Below are 11,094 nucleotides of genomic sequence, written 5' to 3'. Positions count from 1 at the left end.
ATCAAAGCGGGGTTACATTAAAGCGGGACAACTTGGGACCCGGTCATCACGGCCAGCATTTATAAAGTGGCAGTTCCCGTTATGTCTCATTAATTATGTAACACACAACACGACACAAACAACACACAAACACCACACAAAACAAGTCGTGCAGATGGTCTAAAATCTTTGATTGCTCTTTTTCTAATTATTTTACCCCATTAGAATGACGGTAACCCCCAAATCTAATTATTTTACCCCATTAGAATGTCGGTAACCCCCGAATCTCACCACCAGCCTGAAACACAAACTCACACCAAAACCCGATCAGGGGTGTGATCCATGACCATCATCTCGCTTTGGCTTGCCGAGCCAGCCATTCTTTATCAACCATTTCGTTGGAGTGCAGGTTTGAGTGCTTAAGTCACTTGGCGAGCGTTGTCCAAGCTGAATGGGAACTGACTACACCTCAGCACATGTACTCGGCGGAGGACCCTCCTTCTGGATCTGCCGTTGGTGTAATGAAGAAAGATAATTTCGGGTGAATTTTAACATTTTTTTAACGGAGTAATTTTCCCCTTTTCAGCACCGCAAGGGTAGTTTCGTTTCATCCCCGGGACAGGTTCTCATTTTCAAAACTTCAACGTTCTGTTGTGTGCATGGGTTGGTCCATTTACTCATGAGGAGTGTTTCGTTATCGTACAATAAATTGTGGTGTGGATTTGTCAAACAATATCGATGTGTATTAACATTAGGAATTATACGTGTTTTATTATTATTACTGTTGAATTTGTGTACATTAACCCTCGTTATCATTACACCTACTATCTCAAATAACACTATCGTCACCTCCTCATTTAGTGACACTCCTGTCTCGTTAAACATCAGGGAAAACATTTTTTCAATCGATTATCACTTAACACTGCTTTGTTTTCTTGCGATAGAGCATTCCCTTTGGGTTGTGTTTACCACCACTCACAAGGCCATACGTTTTGTCTGCAAAGTGAGATCCCACCCGCGGGAACCCCTGCCTGTCTCAGGACCCCATGCCGAGCAATTGCAGTCATTGCTTGCTCTGAACGTCTCTTCTTCCTGCAATATATCACCATGAGCTGTCAAGCTCCTGTTCAAATCCCATTCCAGTGAGAGATGAATGAGTTTACCTCCAAGAATATAAACCATCCTTCCAGTCATAAAATTCAAGTTTATCATCTCCTCCTGCTTCGGATAAAGCACAAAGCTGCAGGTGGCATCACTGGCTGAAGGTGTGGTCGTGCCACTGATGAAATGCCCCAAATGCCAAATGGTACTGAGTTCACCGACCTGAGAAGGATGACAAGCTTTCAACCCCACATGGTTTTAATTCAATCGCGACAGGATCTCAAGCTCAAGACCCTGCGATCCCAAGGCAGCAGAACCATTAATCCAACACCAAGCAGGGTCAGTTTATCTGTTTGTTGTTTAAAGATCAGGGGACAGCGCGAACGCAGTCCCCCACTCCCACAAATTGTACGGTCGAGTTTCCCACATTTGGAGAAATCGCAAGGGTCAACCCCCCCGGAGTGCAATGGGGGAGTCTCACCATGAGAGAACCGCCTTGTTGATCACGGTATCTCTCCCGTCAGGTAAGTATGAGTTGTTGATTCACGGGATTCCTCCTCTTACTGCGAGCACCGTCTTCCTTCACTGGGAACCATTCACTCCATATCCTGAATATTTATATCAATGGTGAATGTTACAAGAACTTTATAAACACATTCTCATCGGACTATTTGGTTCCATTTTATGATTTAGATATTTGAAGAATTTCTCCCTTCGCTGTTGTTTTCAGTGAATTTAAAAAGTCTTCACGATTTGATCCCTTCTGAGTATTTTTACTTTCGTGTGATGACGCCACGTTTTACTTAGTGACGTCACGACGCACGTTGTTGAGTCGTGATTTCCCAGCTGGGTTGTTTCCTCGTTCGAACAATCTCTGAATCATTTTGTTCCACGTGGATCGATTTGTTTACTCTCGAGAGAAGATCACAGGAGATTAAATCAGTGGATGCACTCAACAGGACGATGAGGTGTGTGTGTGTGTGTGTGTGTGTGTGTGTGTGTGTGTGTGTGTGTTTGTAAGTGTGTGTGTGTTTGTTTGTGTTTGTGTTTCTGTTTATGTGTGTGTGTGAATGTGCGTGTGTGTGTATTTGTGCTTCTGTGTTTGTGTGTGTATTTGTATGTGTGTGTTTGTTTGTGTGTGTGTGTGTGTGTGTGTGTGTGTGTGTGTATTTGTATGTGTGTGTTTGTGTGTTTGTGTGTGTGTGTGTGTGTGTGTGTGTGTGTGTGTGTGTGTGTGTGTGTGTGTGTGTGTGTGTGTGTGTGTGTGTGTATTTGTGTGTGTGTGTGTGTGTGTGTGTGTGTGTTTGTCCAGGCAATAACTTTTTTCCCATTTCAGGCTTTGTCATTAAATTTTAAACAAACTGTTATGATGAGAATATGGAGAAAATAATTTGAAAATTGGTTCAAAATGTCAAAGGGTAAAGTCATAGTGACGAGAAAGGTCCCTGATGAGCAGCCAATCAAGAGGGAGATGCTCCTTTTTTCACTCACCTGGAATTCACTCAGGTGAGCTTTTGTGACAGAGCAGTGTCTGGAGGTGAGTGAGTCAGTCAGTCCTTAAAAACTTTAGTCATTATCTGTTGAACCAAACACACCATTTTGATGAAAGTTGGCCACAAACTTCATATCTGATGTCTCACGAAGGTGTATTGACCGCAGCAAAATGTGCGTTCGTGGAGGGGTCAAAGGGGGGGGGGCGGTTGATCCCCCAAATAGGGATTTGCTTTCTTCTCCAAACTGCACACAGAACTTCGATGAATCTTGACCACAACCTTCATCACCCTGGATATACCAAAGCTTGTTCACGACATTAATAAATTCAGAGTTCAGGGTATGAGGGAGGTTTGAGTGTCTGTTCCTCCTGATCCACGTGAGCTTCAGGAAGGGCAGTTCAATGTTTTTTTTTAAATCGCTGCCGTGTTTCTTTATTTATTTACCGCCAGCAAAGGTACCTGCAACGCTGGGACTCTCCACCTATCCTACCCTCCCTCTTTCCTACCTACCCCTTCCTTCCACTCATACACCCCCTCCGTGCAGATAGCCACCCCACTCCCACCCCCACCTCCACCCTTTCCTTCCCTTTATCTCCACATCCCCCTCCCTTCGGACACTCACATAAGAGTCGGGAGGGAGCGGTTGGGGTGGGAGGAGGCACGTGAGTGGGTGTGAGAAGAGAGTGGAATGGGTGGGGAGAAGCAGGGGGGCGTCAGTCATTTGGGGGTCCATGCAAATTTCCCAGTGGGCCCCACCCGCGAGCCCCTTCAATTAATCACACTAAAATACATGTTTTTACGTCCGTTTGGGTGACGTCCACATGTTCGAGCTTTACTTATGTTATCTCAACCAATGAAACCTGTCATGGGAAAAACAGGTCATATCACATGACAAACGATGTGTCGGCTTCATTTGCCCCCCCGGGCCCCACTCCTCACCCCTCACCCCTCACCCCTCACCAAGAGTTCCTAAGGTGGGGAGATGCAAATTGTCTTTGTAAATGTGTAACATGTCGCGCCGTCCCCGGCAGTGGTGGGAGAGGGTGTTACGAGTGACGGATCAGAATCCTCAATTGTTTCACGAATAAGTCATTTGTTATTATCATTGCATATATTTTATTACATTCCCTTTTTTGAGTAACATGGTTTATTCATTGGTTCATGGTGTACCCTGTGTTTCTTTATCCTGAGTAAAACATTTGCATTTGTTCGTCTTGTTTTGAATTTTGCATTGTTGGATTTGCTTGTGATACTGTGTGGTGAGGAGTGGGATGTGTGAATTGGCATCAATTCCAATTAAAGGGCGGAGGAGCTCCTTGTGAGCCAACGGCAATCCATATCTTAAAGAATTCAGATTCAGATTAAAGAGAGAATTCAAAGTAAAGAGGAAATTCGAATTAATGAGGAAATTCTGATTAAAAATGAAATTCTGATTAAAGAAGGAATTCTCACGAGAGAGAAAATTCAAACAAGGAATGAAATTCAAAGTAAAGAGAAAATTCTTACAAGTAAGGGAATTTATCCTTATGATTATATGGATTCATTTATGAGATTTAAAGAAACACAACTTCCTTCAAAAGAAAGTTTCTATAATAACCTTTATGAAGAAGAGATAAGTGATAAGGAATATAAACACGCACAAGAAATATGGAAAATATTTAAGATAAAGAACCTTGGAGAATATCATGATTTATATCTAAAAACAGATGTTTTATTGTTAGCTGATGTGTTTGAAGCTTTTCGATCACTCTGTCATGATAAAAATTGTTATGGATTAGATCCTGCCCACTATTTCACAGCTCCTGGTTTAGCTTGGAGTGCAATGTTGAAAATGACAAAACAAGATATAGATTTAATCAGCGATGTTGATATGCTTTTGATGATTGAGAAGTCCAAGAGAGGTGGAATATCACAAGTATGTTCAAAAAGATATGCTAAAGCAAATAATAAATATCTTCCAAATTATGATAGTGAAAAAGATAGTAATTATTTGATGTATTTTGATGCTAATAATTTGTATGGATGGGCAATGTCTCAATCTCTGCCTTATGGTAAATTAGAGTGGGTGGAAGAAAAGGATTATGAAAAGGCTTTGATGAATATTGTTATTTCTTCTCAAGAGGACTTGAATGACGAAGAAGAAGGTTATTATTTTGAAGTTGATTTGAGGTACCCGAGTGATCTTCATAATAAGCATAAAGACCTTCCTTTTGCATGTGAGAAAGAAACCCCAAAGAAAGAATGGTTCAGTGATTATCATAAAAGTTTTAATACTAAAGGCAAATCAACAGAAAAGTTATTAACAACATTCTATGATAAAGAGGGATATGTTTTGCATCAGAGAAGCTTAAAACAGTTTTTGAGAGAAGGATTGAGAGTAGCTAAAATTCATAGAGTTTTAAAATTTAAACAAAGTCCTTGGGTGAAAAATTATATTCAATTCAATACAGATATGAGAGCAAATACAAAAGTAAAATTTGAAGGGGACTTTTATAAGTTAATGAATAATGCTGTATTTGGAAAGACTATGGAAAATGTTAGAAACAGGCAAAACATTAGATTCGCAACATCTTGGAAAGAAGCTTCGAGATTGATAAATAAAGCAAGTTTTGAGAGAGAGAAGAGGTTTTTTCAGAGAACTTTTCTGCAATTCATATGAAAAAGGAAAGTATTGTAATGGATAAACCAATTTATATTGGAACAGCAGTTCTTGATTTATCAAAGATATTGATGTATGATTATTTGTATAATGACTTCAAGAAAGAGTATGGTGAAAATGTTTCATTGTTGTAGATGGACACTGATAGTTTTATCCTAGATATAAAAACTGATGATGTTTATAAAGATATGAAGAAAAATATTGGAGTATATGATACAAGTAATTTCAGCAAGAAGAGTGAGTTATTTTCCAAAAAGAATGAAAAAGTTATTGGTAAGTTTAAGGATGAGTTGGGTGGAAAAGTAATGAGTGAGTTTATTGGATTGAGAGCAAAGGCATATGCTTATAAGTATGGTGATCAGATTGATAAGAGGTTAAAGGGAATAAAGAAATATGTAATAAAGAAATCAATAACTTTTAGAAATTATTATAATTGTTTGATGAATAAGAAAGAAGAATATAGGAAAATGAATACAATAAGAAGTTATAAACATAACATATATAGTGAAGAAGTAAATAAAAAGGCATTAGGAGCCTTTGATGATAAGAGATTTATTTTAGATAATTGAATAGATTGTGTTCCATGTGGATATTGTATGATAGAGTGTATAAAATAGATTGTGTTTTAACGATAGGAAGATGGGTTAGGGTTTTTTAAGGGCTATCGCCGCGTTTTTTCGCAATATATAAATGGTCAAACCAAGTATTAATCAAACTTAAGAGTGGAGAAAATCTCAGTCTTGGTATATAAATGGAAAACATAATGAATGTGAAAAATATCAAATAAGTCTTATTGAAAAAATAACTAAAACAAAGGTAAATAAAACAAAGAAGCGAATCAATTTAAAAACTAGTAAGTTAGAGGATGCAAAGAAAAAAATGAATATCCTTGAATGGACTGAAAACTTTGATGGTTATCAATTGAACAATGAAAAAAAACAATTTACTATAATCTCAAAATGATATGTGGCTCAGGAGGTGGTCAAACAAGAGCATTACGAGAAGTTTATCATTTCGTAATGGCACAAAAGGGGTATCTTAAAAAATATAAAGATTCAAATGTTTTGTTTTTCAATATTTTAGATGGGGATTATTGTGTAAAGAAAATTAAACTATTGAAGGAATTTGAGAATGAACAAATCTTTATAGCTTCAATGAGTGAGCTAAACAATATGCATTGGTTATTTGATAAAGAGTGTTACGAGGCTGAGACGTTTCAGATATTTCTTAAGAATCACCTTTAACAAATCACATTACTACTTTACTACTTGAACAAATCTTTATCTTATTGCATGGGTTATTTGAAAAAAAAGTGTCCCGAGGTTAAAAGGGGAGACAAATAAATATACCTTGGGATAAAAAGGGGGTTTATTTTTTTGGGAAAAAAAATATGAATCGCTGAAAATCCTCCATTCATTTACATGGGGAAAAGTGAGCCAGAATCAGTATATTCACCCTACTGCGAGCTATCTATGGAACATGCACTTCCCGAGATAACTGAGCCGAAGGACCTGAATGATGAGTGCGATAATGGTTTCCAGATTCGCAACACGATACAGCCCAATATCTCTAAAGGTTATGGATGGATTCACACGAAATTTGGTGGACAGGTTGGGAGTGCCACGAGGAAGAACTGCTTCAATTTTGGTGAAGATCCAAATCCAAATCTTGATACTAGAATTATTTAATTTTTAACTGATTCTTCACCATTGAGAGATGGGGCTAAACTGATGTTGCATGATACCTCAAAAGGTTGAGGAAGGATTCAGATGAAACTTCGTGGACAGGATGGGTGTGTGACAAGGACTAATTGATTCTATTTTGGTGAAGATCTGAATCTGGATCCGGACTCGAGATTTTTTCAGGTGATTCTTCACCGTTGAGAGACGGGGCCAAAAACAATATATAGCATGTTATCTCTAAAAGTTGCGGATGACTTGTGACAAAACGAGGTGGAAGAGTCGGTTAGGTGATGAGAACAAGCCAATTCGATTTTGGTTAAGGTCCGGAATCAGATCCGACCTATCAGTGGCATACAAAATGTAAACTGTTCAGCCTGGCGGAGGGATACGCTCTGCCGAGTGCCATTCCGTTTCGCCAAGTTGTCACTCGATGAGTGGTTTTTCATTTGTCTGATTTTTATTTCGTTTTTTTTTCTACGTGAGTTCAATTAAAGCCTGGATTCGAGGCGCCTCCACACACGGACTTTAATACAGACAAGGGGAAAATAAAGGAAAGAAAACCTTCCCTTTATTCCAGCACTTAGCTATCCAGAGATGGTACTTGTTGAATTTTGAGGTCGAGCCCCTTCCTCCTGTGCAGGAAAATGCGCCCAAAATGGCGCCGAGCCGCTCTCTGGGCAGGAAAACGTACGTGAGGTAATTCGTGAGGTGGTATTCAACACGAGAGCTCACCTTCCGCCGTGCGACTTCTCATGAACGAATATGCCGAATGTTCCTCTCTGACACGAGGGCTGCTCACAATGATCGCCCACCTTCCTCGTCGAACACACGACGAGACGATGCCTGAGGCCCCGTGATGAGGCCACGAGGCACACTCTTCGTCCCTCCTCAGAAATGCACACACCTCACGGCTCTGCCGAACAGTCAATGACGAGCGTCTTGCCCTGTACGCGGGCAAATTTACAGCACGACACAAGAATCGCGCAGCCATTTCGTCGTGCCGAGAGGAGAGCAAAAACGAGATCCTCCGTCTCAGCCATGTTCCTCTCACAACTGTCCTCTGTTTGTTTGTTTCCTTGTCTGTTTGTTTGTCCGCACATAACTTTCGTGTTTTTCTCTGCAACCGCTTGTCAGATTGAGACAAAATTTTGACCATAGGAGCGAATACTTACGTGGAATGTTTTAAAAATAATTATGATGATGTCCTTGATCACGTGGTGTGGCGGCCATGTTGGGAAACGGGGAACAATTGAACCTCTGTGTCTCTGAACCCACACCAAGGAAAAAATTGCAACTTGGCACACGGCAAGTACACTTCGTGTGGAATAAGATTGATTTTATGATGTCATAGGTGCCTTCGTTATGACGTCATAATTCCAAACGTAGAATATGACATTTGATCTATGAAAAATTTGAGGTTCATTTTGGGATTAATTGGTCCACAGAAAAAAAAAATGATGAAGTCATCGGTCACATGATTCAGCAACCATATGTTTTTTTTAATGAAATTTCAAAAATCTTCTCTGAAACGACTTAACAGATTGAGGTGAAACTTCCCATGTATGATCGACTATCCATGAGGAACAAAACGTTTTCACATACAACATCATTGGTCACATGGTTTAGCAGCCATATTGAATTTACCCAAAAACCTTCAAACATCTTCTTCTCCAGAAAGGATGGACAGATCTCGGGGAAACATCACACAAATGTTCAACAAGCCTTGGGGATACCAGAGAATTCACCAATAACAATTGATGTCACATGGTCTCTCAGCCATATTGGATTGAGCGAAAATCTTTATTGAAATTATTTCTCTTGAACCGCTTAATTGATCGATGTGAAACGTCAAAATTATGATCTCGAACTGATGGGGAATATATACATATTTTAAATTTCAACCTGCGCTGACACATGGTGTGACAGCCAGATTTTTTTTTTTTAAAACGAGGTTCTTTTTGATTTTTTTTGTTGTTGTTGAATTCGGCTCAATTGAATAATGACAAACGCCATGGGTCAGAATCAAGTGTCCGATCAAAGCGGGGTTACATTAAAGCGGGACAACTTGGGACCCGGTCATCACGGCCAGCGTTTATAAAGTGGCAGTTCCCGTTATGTCTCATTAATTATGTAACACACAACACGACACAAACAACACACAAACACCACACAAAACAAGTCGTGCAGATGGTCTAAAATCTCTGATTGCTCTTTTTCTAATTATTTTACCCCATTAGAATGACGGTAACCCCCAAATCTAATTATTTTACCCCATTAGAATGAAGGTAACCCCCGAATCTCACCGCCAGCCTGAAACACAAACTCACACCAAAACCTGATCAGGGGTGTGTTCCATGACCATCATCTCGCTTTGGCTTGCCGAGCCAGCCATTCTTTATCAACCATTTCGTTGGAGTGCAGGTTTGAGTGCTTAAGTCACTTGGCGAGCGTTGTCCAAACTGAATGGGAACTGACTACACCTCAGCACATGTACTCGGCGGAGGACCCTCCTTCTGGATCTGCCGTTGGTGTAATGAAGAAAGATAATTTCGGGTGAATTTTAACATTTTTTTAACGGAGTAATTTTCCCCTTTTCAGCACCGCAAGGGTAGTTTCGTTTCATCCCCGGGACAGGTTCTCATTTTAAAAACTTCAACGTTCTGTTGTGTGCATGGGTTGGTCCATTTACTCATGAGGAGTGTTTCGTTATCGTACAATAAATTGTGGTGTGGATTTGTCAAACAATATCGATGTGTATTAACATTAGGAATTATACGTGTTTTATTATTATTACTGTTGCATTTGTGTACATTAACCCTCGTTATCATTACACCTACTATCTCAAATAACACTATCGTCACCTCCTCATTTAGTGACACTCCTGTCTCGTTAAACATCAGGGAAAACATTTTTTCAATCGATTCATCACTTAACACTGCTTTGTTTTCTTGCGATAGAGCATTCCCTTTGGGTTGTGTTTACCACCACTCACAAGGCCATACGTTTTGTCTGCAAAGTGAGATCCCACCCGCGGGAACCCCTGCCTGTCTCAGGACCCCATGCCAGGCAATTGCAGTCGTTGCTTGCTCTGAACGTCTCTTCTTCCTGCAATATATCACCATGAGCTGTCAAGCTCCTGTTCAAATCCCATTCCAGCGAGAGATGAATGAGTTTACCTCCAAGAATATAAACCATCCTTCCAGTCATAAAATTCAAGTTTATCATCTCCTCCTGCTTCGGATAAAGCACAAAGCTGCAGGTGGCATCACTGGCTGAAGGTGTGGTCGTGCCACTGATGAAATGCCCCAAATGCCAAATGGTACTGAGTTCACCGACCTGGGAAGGATGACAAGCTTTCAACCCCACATGGTTTTAATTCAATCGCGACAGGATCTCAAGCTCAAGACCCTGCGATCCCAAGGCACCAGACCCATTAATCCAACACCAAGCAGGGTCAGTTTATCTGTTTGTTGTTTAAAGATCAGGGGACAGCGCGAACGCAGTCCCCCACTCGCACAAATTGTACGGTCGAGTTTCCCACATTTGGAGAAATCGCAAGGGTCAACCCCCCCCGGAGTGCAATGGGGGAGTCTCACCATGAGAGAACCGCCTTGTTGATCACGGTATCTCTCCCGTCAGGTAAGTATGAGTCGTTGATTCACGGGATTCCTCCTCTTCCTGCGAGCACCGTCTTCCTTCACTGGGAACCATTCACTCCATATCCTGAATATTTATATCAATGGTGAACGTTACAAGAACTTTATAAACACATTCTCATCGGACTATTTGGTTCCATTTTATGATTTAGATATTTGAAGAATTTCTCCCTTCGCTGTTGTTTTCAGTGAATTTAAAAAGTCTTCACGATTTTATCCCTTCTGAGTATTTTTACCATCGTGTGATGACGTCATGTTTAACTTCGTGACGTCACGACGCCCGTTGTTGAGTCGTGATTTCCCAGCTGGGTTGTTTCCTCGTTCGAACAATCTCTGAATCATTTTGTTCCACGTGGATCGATTTGTTTACTCTCGAGAGAAGATCACAGGAGATTAAATCAGTGGATGCACTCAACAGGACGATGAGGTGTGTGTGTGTGTGTGTGTGTGTGTGTGTGTGTGTGTGTGTGTTTGTATGTGTGTTTGTTTGTTTGTGTGTGTGTTTGTATGTGTGTGCGTGTGTT

The 11,094-nt window shown here is 40.4% G+C and overlaps 2 non-coding genes across 2 annotated transcripts; both read right to left on the bottom strand.

Moving 5' to 3' along the window:
• Nucleotides 1-1,448: 1,448 nt before the first annotated feature.
• LOC147033135 (U1 spliceosomal RNA) lies at nucleotides 1,449-1,612 on the bottom strand. Its single transcript, XR_015055673.1, has one exon. It is a non-coding gene; the product is annotated as a U1 spliceosomal RNA (small nuclear RNA).
• Nucleotides 1,613-10,396: 8,784 nt separating this feature from the next.
• Nucleotides 10,397-10,561, bottom strand: LOC147033134 (U1 spliceosomal RNA). The gene has a single exon (XR_015055629.1). It is a non-coding gene; the product is annotated as a U1 spliceosomal RNA (small nuclear RNA).
• Nucleotides 10,562-11,094: the final 533 nt, after the last annotated feature.

This window comes from Eptatretus burgeri, chromosome 2, assembly GCF_056783735.1.
Source record: "Eptatretus burgeri isolate ZD-2024b chromosome 2, Ebu_testis_v1, whole genome shotgun sequence".
NCBI lineage: Eukaryota > Metazoa > Chordata > Myxini > Myxiniformes > Myxinidae > Eptatretus > Eptatretus burgeri.
The sequence above is the reverse complement of the archived record's forward strand: the minus strand, read 5'-3'. Positions and strand labels throughout refer to the sequence as shown.